We start from the raw sequence: 11,430 nt of genomic DNA, 5'->3' as shown, positions 1-11,430 counted from the left end.
AAAATTCCACTGCTATTTTTTTTGATTGGATTTAATTCTAAATAGTAAATGAAAAGATGTCTCTACCTCTTCCTCCTGACTCAACTCTTCTGGAAGTCACAGCCATTAGTTGTCTAGGTAGGGAATCTGAGTGTACAGTGAAGTCAAAAAAGATCTGGTGTTTGAGATTTGTAAAGGAAGGGTATTGAATACTGTGAAAGACAGTGTCATGAGTTAAATTGGTAGGAAAAAATAGAAATACGTTAGCCACAGATAAGGAAATCATTTCTACAACAGGTGCCACATTTTGTAGCCCATGTAAGCAGAGCACTTGCATATGTCAGAGACTAAATCAGAGGTTTGGTATAAGCATATGTTAGAATGTCAGTTCTACCAATTAATAGCCTCATGATCTAAGAGAGTTTTCTTATGCCAATTTTGATGATGTGGAAACTGAGAAGGAAAGAATAAAATAATCTCTATTTCCAAAAATGTGAGTCACTATAAATGAATTGTCTAGTACACATAATGGTACACTAATGAAGTTAATTTCTCTTTTTATCTAACTGCAGGGTAAACCTAAATGCTCCCTGCTGTTATGGATACCAGATCATGGAGAAATCATATATAGATATGTATTTATCATCTGAGTGATAACATTTTGTTCTGTGGCTAAAGAGCTATGCAACCCTGAATGCATGGCCGGTTGGAATCATACAGGTGTGAAGGAATTCCTTCTGGTGGGTTTAACTGAAAATCCTAATTTGCAGACCCCACTCTTTTTGCTGTTTCTCCTTATTTATCTTATCACACTGGTGGGGAACTGGGGGATGATTATCTTGATCTGGATAAATGTACCACTTCATACTCCAATTTACCTCTTGCTCAGCAACCTCTCTTTTTGTGATATCTGCTACTCTACTGTCTTTGCTCCTAAAATGCTGGTCAATTTCATTACAAAACACAAGGCCAGCACATTTTTGGCCTGTATTCTACAGAGTTTCTTTTTTGCAGTATATGTAACCACAGAAGTCACTCTCCTGTCTATGATGGCTTATGACCACTATGTCACAATTGCCAACCCCTTGTTGTATAAGGTCATTATAACCCAAAAGGTTTGTATTCAGATGGTTCTTGTATCTTGCTTGGGAAGGCTTGTTAACTCCCCTGACACACACTATAAGTTTGCTCTAACTAGGCTTCTGTGGTCCTAACATTGAGAATCATTATTTCTGTGACATCCCCCCTCTTCTGAGGCTCTCCTGTTCAGATGCCTATAACAATGAAATGCTGCTTTTCATATTCTCTGGGATCATTGCAGAAATTTGCTTTTATTATCATCATGATCTCTTGTATTCACATCATCATTGCCATCCAGAGAATCCACTCAGCTGAGAGGAGGTGCAAAGCCTTCTCCACTTGTGCCTCGCATTTGATTGCAGTGACTTTACTCTTTGCATCTGTGACCTTCAGTTACACCCAGCCAAGCTCTCAGTATTCCCTGGAACAGGAGAAGCTCTCTGCTGTGTTTTACACCTTGGTGATCCCCATGATCAACCCAGTGATTTATAGTCTGAGGAACAAAGATGCAAAAGATGCAGCAAAAAGGTCAGTATGGCAGAAAACCTCCAGTTGACTCATTCTCGTCTATGGCTTTGTCAATCTAATATTAATGTGAAAATAGAGAGACTTCCTTTAAAATTGTATCACAGATATGATCACAAACACTACTGTAATCAGGACTCTCTTATGCAATTTAAGGCATGAGTGTTGAGTTTGACCTGAACACTGAAAATCACTCTATTTCACCATTCATTTATTTTTTACTCAATAGTTTCACTCTCAAAAGAGCTGATAAATATATATATTTTTTCTAACAACCTCTCATGATAAACTCTGAAAGAACTCACCATGGATTTGAAAGAATCTGACATTGAGTCAAATCAAAATAATATTCCAACAGTAGGCATGTATCAAATGCATTGTTATCTCAGATAAAAACTGAAATGTTCCCTTGCCATAATTTTCTTAGATGATGCCAGTATGATTTGTTCATTCAACACATTTCTGTTTATTACTTTTATTGCTAATGCCAATATAACATGTTTAGACTCTCTCAATGGCTAATAAATAAAAATAAAAATGAAATGCAAACAGTATGCTTCAAGAAATTTCCCACGATGTCATTGTTTTCAATGTTTGAGAAAGTAAAAGAAAAAAATTAGGAAAAATTATCCTGAGACAGGTAAGAAGTGTTACAGGTGAATAATATAGAGAAGAGGACATATTCATGAGATAGTACATAAAAATTATCCACAGGACTTGAGAAATTATTAGGGTTTCCATTTCTTTCTTTTTCCTTCCTTCCTTTCTTTCTTCCTTCCTTTCCTTCTTTCTTTTTTCTTTCTTTCTCTCTTTCTTTCTTTCTTCTTTCTTTCTTTCTTTCTTTCTTTCTTTCTTCTTTCTTTCTTTCTTTCTTTCTTTCTTTCTTTCTTTCTTTCTATTAGAATAAAGTTTTTATGTGACTGGGAGGTTTTGAACTTGTGTCACTAGTCCGATAAATTTGTTGGGAAGAAAAAAATAGATGTAAGATCTGCATGCGGTTAGAATTTCTAAAGGAATTCTCTGGGAAGACTTTATAGCCAAGAACAATGCCAAAGAGGCAAGAGGTCCTAGAATGTTCAATAAATAAAAAAAGATCAGAACTGGAGCAAAGAGGGAAGAAGAGGTGAAGCAAGAGACATTATTGGAGAGGAAAAGATGTCCACCTCATGTATGGTATATGTACAGGCTTTGAATCTAAGTGAAGAAAAAAGCACAGTGGGGAGTCAGACAGAAAAGTGACATTATCCAATTTACAGATTAACAAGCTCACACTGGCTGAAGTATTCATAATAGATCAACCATGGAATGGCAAAAGTGGAAGACAGAAGTCCAAGAAGGAAGATGCACAACAATTTAACCAAGAATTGGTGGTACTTTAGACCAGAGTTGTCATGGTGAAAATTTTGAATAAAACAAATGCAAGGTGTATTACTGATGTTAGACCCAGCAAGATGGTAAGGGAAAGAGATGGGTCAAAGATGACTCCAAAATGGGCATTGGGTTATTTCCCTTTTTTTTTTTTTTTTTTGGCTGTTGTGAATAATGCTGCAATGGACATGGGAGTGCAAATATCTCTCTTGGGGGAGAGGGAAATGGGAAACTGCTGTTCAATGGGCATGAAGTCTTGGTTATTGGAGATGAATGAATTCTAGAGATCTGCAGTATAACACACAGCTCATAGTCAACAATACTGTTTTGTTTACATAAAAAAATTGTTAAGAGATTAGATCTCATATTAAGTGTTCCTACAACAACAGCAACAGCAGAAAGGCAGGAGGAAACTTTAAGAAGTGCTGGAATTGTCTGTTACCTAGATTGTAGTGATGGTGTCATGGATGTATGCATGTGTCCAGATTCATCAAAATCTATGTGTTCAATATGTGCAGTGTCTTCTACATCAAGTGTATATAATTAAAATTGTAAGAAGAAAAACAAAACAGAAAGAACTCTCATTCTACAATTGAAAAAAAATCCCACAAGAGGTTAAAATAAGAGCTCAAAGGAAGAATTTAAAATGTATTAGACAAAATAAAAGGTAGTATTGATAAACTCAATCACATGCCAATAAAATTATTTACACTGAATCACAGAGAGAAAAAAAAATGAAAAGATAAAGCAGAGCGTAAGATATATATTTGGTCCAGTCCAGTGGTGTGAAATACTTGTAGTTAATGTTCCAGAAAAAAAGGAGAGAAAGGATACAATACTTTAAAGTGACTAATTTTTTTTCATAGCTGATTAATCTTTAACAAATATGTTCAAGATGAGTAGAATATCCCCAATCAAAAATTGCAGAGAAACCCACACATAAGCATGTCATAGACAAAGGAGCAACAGTAAGATTTAGGTAAAATTTTTCAAGGAAATTATACAATGGAAGGTAAATGGATTGGCATTTTTAACTGTGAAAGAAAAATAAATACCTAATACTTTATCCTCAGGGAAAAGAAATCTTCAAAAAGAGACATAAAAAAATAGAAATAGACATTATCAATGATCAAAAGCTAAAAGCATCTTTCAGAATTGTAATTGGAAACACCAAAACTTTTAAGCAGATGGATATTTTCCCAATGTAAATAAGAACATAATAATAACATCCACGAGGGAAAATATGTGAAAAATCATTAAGGAATATTGACTGATTATTGGCTGACATGATTAGAGACATGCCATAAATGATTTTCTACAGGGAGTATAGCATCTGAAGAAAAGATAGGACGAGAATAACATAACTGTCACAAAGAAAAAAGTGGATTAAACTGTTGAAAGTTTCTTCCAGTGTTAAATGTGATAAAGTATTGATTCCTGTAATAAGAAAAAGATACATTATAATTTATCTTGCAACCAATATAGTAATTCATTACAACATGTACATAAAAGAATTTAATAAGAGAAAATTTAATAGTGCAATCTTGATTAACTGAATAACACACTACAAAGAGGGAATACATTTCAGAAAGAAAATCATAAATTGAATCACGAAATGCTCCATGTAAAATCAACCTTGCCAGTTACTGCATACCAAAAGAAAGACTGACAAACTAAATCAGGGTTTATTGGTCTTGCCGTCATTGCCATTTGGAACTGGATAATTTTTCACTATGGAGACTGTCATGTTCATTGCAGGTCATTAATAGATGCCAGTAACATCTCTCCTCCCCAGTTAGGACAAGTAAAGATGTCTCTAGGCATTATTAAATATCCCCTGTGTGGCAAAATTACCTAGGTAGAGAACCACTGAAGTAGATTAAGAAAACAAATAAAAACAACAAAAGCAACACAAAAAACCAAAACCAAGAAACAAGTATATGCAATTTATAAGAGATACAGCATACACACAGAATGTAAAAAGAAGGGAAAATTTATCCCATGCAAACACATACTTACAGGTAGCTGATGTAAGTATATTATTGTCTAAAAAAGCAACATTAAAGGGGAAATATCATTTATAAAAAAGGATATTCCTTAATTGTAAAATAACAACTTAAGTAGGAAGGAAAAATGGTCCTAAATTTGTATTTACCTAAGAACTTGTTTCAAAATGCTTACAAAAAAAGTAGTTGTAGTGAGATAAGATTATGTAGAGGAAAAAATTTTTAAAGAAAGGACATTTTAGCACTCTACCTGACTAAAGTTTATGAGTTGTCACAAAATCTGTATTTGTTGTAAATTTGTAGCTTTACAACTTGCCTCTGTTAAAAAAATTAAAACAAATGAGTCCAGAATTTAATTCAAGAATTTATTTTTAATGATCAAAACAAACCTATAGAAATCAGGAGTAAGGCAATGTTTTTTTTACATACACAGAATTTCAACAAAAGAACAGTTTACTGAAGCTTGTTGACATATCACAGAAAGGTAGGATTTTTAGTGTTCCAGATAGCCACCAAAGTGATATCAGTGCATGCAGATTTTTAACTTGATGAATTTACAAACATTTCATGTCCAAAGCATTGCAATGTGAGAGTCTTGATTTTTCCCATGTACCAAAGCCACTTTCATCTTAGATTTCAATGACAAGGGAATAATCAAAGCTTAAACTTCCAAGTATACACTGAAAGCTGGAAAAAGTATATAGGAAGTGACAGAAATATTTTATGTATATAATATATACATGTATATACATGCTATCAATCTAGAGGAACACACACAGAGCTGTTATTAACTGTTAGGGCATTTCTATTTCCTTAAATTTTTCAAATTTTCAAATTGTATCCAGTATTAACATATGCCATTCTAAATCCAAAATTGTGAAGTGCTGAATTTTTCCTTAGCTGTTTGTTTGTCCTTTAACTCAGCCAATAGTAATTAATAAAACACAAGTGAATATTCTGTAAGCAAAAGACACTGTGCATTAAAAATACTTAGGAATGTAAATGTTCTAATGATAATGGCCAGCATTTATTAGTACTGCCTTAAATAGTTTACATCTACTACTGGGTTTAATCTTTACAGTAACTCTATGGAACTGGATTTATTATTTATTTTGTGCAGTTGAGGCTTAAACATTCAGTGATTTTAAAGGGATATACAGCTAAAAGGGTAGCAGATCTGGAGTCTAAATCCTGGAATGTTTGTTTCCAAAGCAAGTGCTTATAACATTCTGCTATATTGCTTCTTCACAAAACAAATGAAATAATTTCTAAAGTGTTATCTTTGTTCCTAAAATGGAGCTCTTTTGCATCATAAAATTTTCTGACATGGATTATGCATGTGAATGTGTATGATATAGTATAAAAGGTGACAACTATGTTTTTTTCGTTTTGCAAATCAGTTGCCCTTAAAACCACATATATTTAGACTATATATTGAACATGTTTCATGGTTTCCAATTATAATGTGGAGGTCTACAGGCATATTCCTGGAAATGCCCAAGATCATATTTGGCTAAGGAAAGTACTGCTCAAAAGAAAGAAAGAAAGAAAGAAAGAAAGAAAAAGAATTTGACTATTTCCAAAAAGAAACCAAAGAAATACACTGTAAGGAAGGAAAAAAAAAAGTTGAGCTTGAAGTCCAACATCACTGTTACTGTAATTGCCTGGAGTCATTTTTCTTTGACATGATGTTACTGAAATCATTTTTTACTTCTTTATTTCTAAGACTATAAATGAGTGAATTCAGCATGGGAATGACAATAGCATAGAAAATAGAAGCCACTTGATTCCTTCCCAAGGAATAGGACATGGCTGGCTTGAAGTATGTAAAAATTGTAGTGCCATAAAATATGTTCACTCCCAGGAGATGAGAGACACAAGTAGAGAAGGCTTTTCACTTCCCTGAAGTGGATGTAGTTTTCAGGATGTAGACAGGATGCACACATAGGACACAGATATTGTGATAAGAGATCCCACTAGGTTGGAGCCAGCTGACAGTGAATATCATGATTTCCATGCCGTGTGTGTCTGTGCTGGGCAGGGCTAAAATTGGCGGTACATCACAGAAAAAGTGATAGATTACATTGGAGTTGCAGAAATGCACTGTGCTCAAGCAAAGCCCATTGACAAAGGAGTCCACGAAGCCAATCAAATAGGATCCAAAGACCAGCGAGCAGCAGCATCTTGTGGACATAACACCTGGGTAATGCAGAGGGTTGTAGATAGCTACATAGAAATCATAGGCCATTGAGGAAAGAAGGAAACACTCAGTGCCACCCAAGAAAACAGAAAAATACATCTGGGTGTAGCAGTTCAGGGATGAATTATACTTGGTGGATGTCAGTAAGTTTTCCAAGGTTTTAGGGGTGATGACAGTTGAGTAACTGAGGTCAAGAAATGACAGATGACTGAGGCAAAAATACATGGGGGTGTGAAGCTGGAGATCCAGGCAGATGATCAGCATCATCCCTGCATTCCCCAGCACAGTGATCAGGTAGATCAGGAGGAATAGCGTAAAGAGGACCAGCTGGAGCTCTTCAGAATCTGTCAGTCCCATGAGGATGAAGTCAGACACATGTGTGGTATTCCTTCTGCCTACAGTGTTCACATGCTCTAAACTGTTGAGAAATCAAAGTTGATACTTAGCAGAAATTACTTCAAAAGGATTTGTGTTTCTATGACCAACATGACATATTTAAATTAGTGTTTCTAAGGAGTGATTATATTGAGTTGTGTACAGAGTATGAAGAGAAAAATCTTAGTTTGATTGCCAAATATAGAATTAGCTATAAATTGACATTTGGCTATAATAAAATGAAAGCAAATATATTGAATAATTAGAATAAGCCTGACACTGTTCTAAATGCTTCCCTTTATTAATGTATTTAATTCCCATGAGAATATATATGCTATGTAGTACTGTTAGCCACATTTTTTTTTTAGATGAGAAAATGGACACAGTGAATTCAGGTAATTTATCCTGAGTCCTAGGTATTAAATGTTGGCTGTGTAATTTTACCAAGATAGATTGACTCCAGAGAGCATGCCTATTATACTATATTCCTATTTATAATTAATTTCAGCAAGCCTGAGGAAAAAATGCTAGCTATATAATCACCAATGATAAGGCTTCCTAGGTGGCACAGTGGTTAAGAATCTGCCTGCAAATGCAGAGGACATGGGTTATGATCCCTGCTCCAGGAAGATCCCACATGTCTCGGAGCAACTAAGCCTGTGTGCCACATATATTGAGCCTGAGCTCTAGAGCCCATGAGCCATAACTATTGAACCCATGTGCTGCAACTACTGAAGCCCACACACCTAGAGCCTATGCTCCACAACAAGAGAAACCATGGCAATGAGGAGTCTGCACCACAACAAAGAGTAGCCCCCACTCACCACAACTAGAGAAAGCGCGTGTGCAGAAACAAAGACCCAACACAGCCAATAAATAAATAAATTTATATAAGAAAAAGAATGATAGAATAGTTTCAATGCACAATATACTGCTCTTTTCCCCCAATATTATTTAAAACTAATTAAAAATAAATTTCAACCTTTGGGCTTTGGTAGGGTATATCAAAATAATAGACCACATGTTGGTATTAATTTTCAAAGATATATTTTCAAAATATAAAAATGTTAAAACTAGTTCAAATCCTAAAGACACACATATGTTATGTGTGTGTATTTGTGTATATATTCCTGTATAATTCTGCATGAGTATGACACATTATTAACATGAACTTTATGACAAACCTAAGACCAAATATATGCTTAGCCATAATTGTTAATGCACCTAATATACGAGGGTGAGTCAAAAATGATCTGCACTCTGGTTATATTAAAACTTCTGTAAATTCTACAGCCATAGTGTGGATCATTTTTGACTCACCCCCTTACCTTTAAAAAAAAAAACTACTTCAGGATAGCTTCTGAAGAGCCAAATACATTACCCAGTATTTAAGGAACATAATAATAAAAGTTAGGATACATATACATTTAGGCAATACCCATGAAAAGACAACATTTTTTTTCAATTTTAATCCTAAGAAATATAAAACACAGGAAAGGGTATCAAAGTTTAAAAAAAGGTTAGTTTATAATGTTTATATTAATTCACAATGAAGTTGTGTGTGTTACTGATGCAAATAGTAATGTAGTAACAAATATTATAATGCAGTAAATTTCTCATAGAGGAGGTGCAAATACAGAAATAAGCATAAGAACTGTAAAGTTAGGAAAACATATCACACCTCTATTATATATTTTCAGTCAAGAAAACATTAATTAGGACATAAAAGAAGTAAACTTCACATTCAATAAAATTATTTTTATAGATAAACATGTATTAAGCTTTAACCATTAATAAGAAAAAATATCTTACTTTTCAAGTGTACATGCAGCATTTATGAAAACTTCCATATTATTCAAAACTAACATCTAAATAAAATTAATTTAGAAGTTGTAGTCTGATTATATATGAATAACACATTTTTAGAAACTTTCAAACCTTCTTATGTAGGCATTTAAAAAGTTACTAAACTCCTCCTAAGCCAAGTAGAAATGAGAAAAAAAATAGAAGTATTGATAATTGATGTATGATGTAATAAAAAAGTAAGTTGCAGAAAACCAGCTGAATACCAGCAGAAGACTTTGGACACCAGAAAGGACTGCAAAGATCCTGACATAACTGGGTAGGACTTAGGGAAAAAAAAAAAGAGGAGGAGAATAAAGGAAAGGGACTGGCCCTACACCCTGGGGTGGGGGGAGCTGAAACAGAGGAGAGATTGCTGAATTCGGGGAAACGTCCCTTATCTGATGGGGAAACCCCTTCTCTAAGGCAGAATTTCATTGAGTCAGCAGGGAGGCATTTGGGACTGTCCAAAGAGGGTGAGGCTGGTGATCTGTGGCAGATGGGAAAGAGTGAGAATCACACAGGGGATCTGCACCACGGTTCTGCATGTCCAGACCAAGACGTGAGTTCACAGCTGAACAGGGAGTCTGGGGGCTGGAAGTGGGAACTGGAGAATGGGTTCATGGTGAGAAACATTGTTGACTATGGGGAGGCAGGCTGAGGGGGCAGGAGGGAAGAAATCTGCAGCAGAGAATGCCTACTGCAGAAAGCTGGGCAGCCATGGTGGCAGCTCGCTAGTGCTGACTCACAAGCAGGGAGGAGGAGCCATGGTTGTGGTCTCTCTCTCTCTCGGTGCCTGTGAGGAAAAAAGATAGTCCCCCACTAGGCCTAGCTGTTGCAGTCAGCAAGGGATGGAGAAAACCCCCTGACTGGGCTGGCCTGGTGTGCCTGCAGCTGAGAGCCAGAAGTCCACAGAGTGGCCCAGCTCTGGAGACATTCTGCTTACACCTGAGCCCACTGGCTTCCAACTGCAGTAGGCACTGCCACCACCACCTGGGCTCTCATGACCCAGGTAGGGTGCCACTGCTCACTCACTCTGAGGGGAAAGAGCCACTACTGTACCCTCTCCCTCCCCCCACACACACACTTACAGATGAACAATAAAGGAAACTCTGTTGGTTGCAGAGTAATACAAAAAGCCCAAGGCAGGTAGAAGGATGTTTGCAGCTGAGACCCCAAGAAAATAGATGTATTAATTCTATTGATATGGGCCAGTTTGTGGTCAGTACTGGCTTTTTTTTTTTTTTTTTTTTAATTATGATTTTAGTCCTAAGGGATCTACACATTTTATAAAATATTTTTCTTCTATGTTTTCTTCTATTTTCATTTTTAGCCTTTTTATATATTTCTGTTTCTAGCTAAGTTTTTGCAGTGCTGACTTTATCTCTCCTATCTTCTTTCTTCTTTATCTTTTATGCATTTATATTTTTTCATTTTCTTTTCATATTTCCAGTCATGCTGCAATCTTCTGTTGCTCTGTCTTCTATCTCTTTTTAGTTTATTTTATCTTAATATACTTTTAATCAATATTATTTGTCTGCACTTTTTTCTTGCTTTTGTCTCCAGATGACACACTACTTTAGCTTTTCTTATTAGGTTTTGTCTTTATCATAGTTCTAATTATAATTGTTTGATTTTGTTTTGGGAATCTTCAGTCTGTCTGGTTGTTCTATTGCTCTTTATTGTATTTGACCCTCGTTTTCAAAACTTCCCTGGTTTTGTATTTTTGCATGTGCGTTTTTTGTTATTTGTTTGTTTTGGTTTTGAATTTTTGTTGGTTTTCTCTTTGACTGATTTCATTCTGTGGTTCTTCTGTCAGCTTTTTCTAGTGCTTTATGTTCTATTGGGTTTGGTATTTGTGTGTCTTCTGTATATACATGTTTCCTTGATATAGTATTTGTTTGACTTAACACATTGCATTAGTCTGGAGCCTGGATAGACTTTTTTAATCCCATTTATTGCAGGGACAAGCTACCTCTGAAGTCTGGACTATTCAACCAGAAGTCGAGGAGGAGGCTCTGGGGAGGGAACACCAAATCCAGGATGCTAAACCAC

At 35.4% G+C, this 11,430-nt stretch overlaps 2 pseudogenes; one reads left to right on the top strand and one right to left on the bottom strand.

The window, feature by feature from the left end:
• The first annotated feature begins 677 nt into the window (after window positions 1-677).
• On the top strand, window positions 678-1,615 carry LOC130848529 (olfactory receptor 1052-like; annotated as a pseudogene).
• A 4,994-nt stretch (window positions 1,616-6,609) lies between these two features.
• On the bottom strand, window positions 6,610-10,380 carry LOC130848528 (olfactory receptor 8H1-like; annotated as a pseudogene).
• Window positions 10,381-11,430: the final 1,050 nt, after the last annotated feature.

The sequence above is a fragment of the Hippopotamus amphibius genome, chromosome 3, assembly GCF_030028045.1.
Source record: "Hippopotamus amphibius kiboko isolate mHipAmp2 chromosome 3, mHipAmp2.hap2, whole genome shotgun sequence".
In the NCBI taxonomy this organism is placed as follows: Eukaryota; Metazoa; Chordata; class Mammalia; order Artiodactyla; family Hippopotamidae; genus Hippopotamus; species Hippopotamus amphibius.
This window is presented reverse-complemented; position numbering and strand designations above follow the sequence as displayed.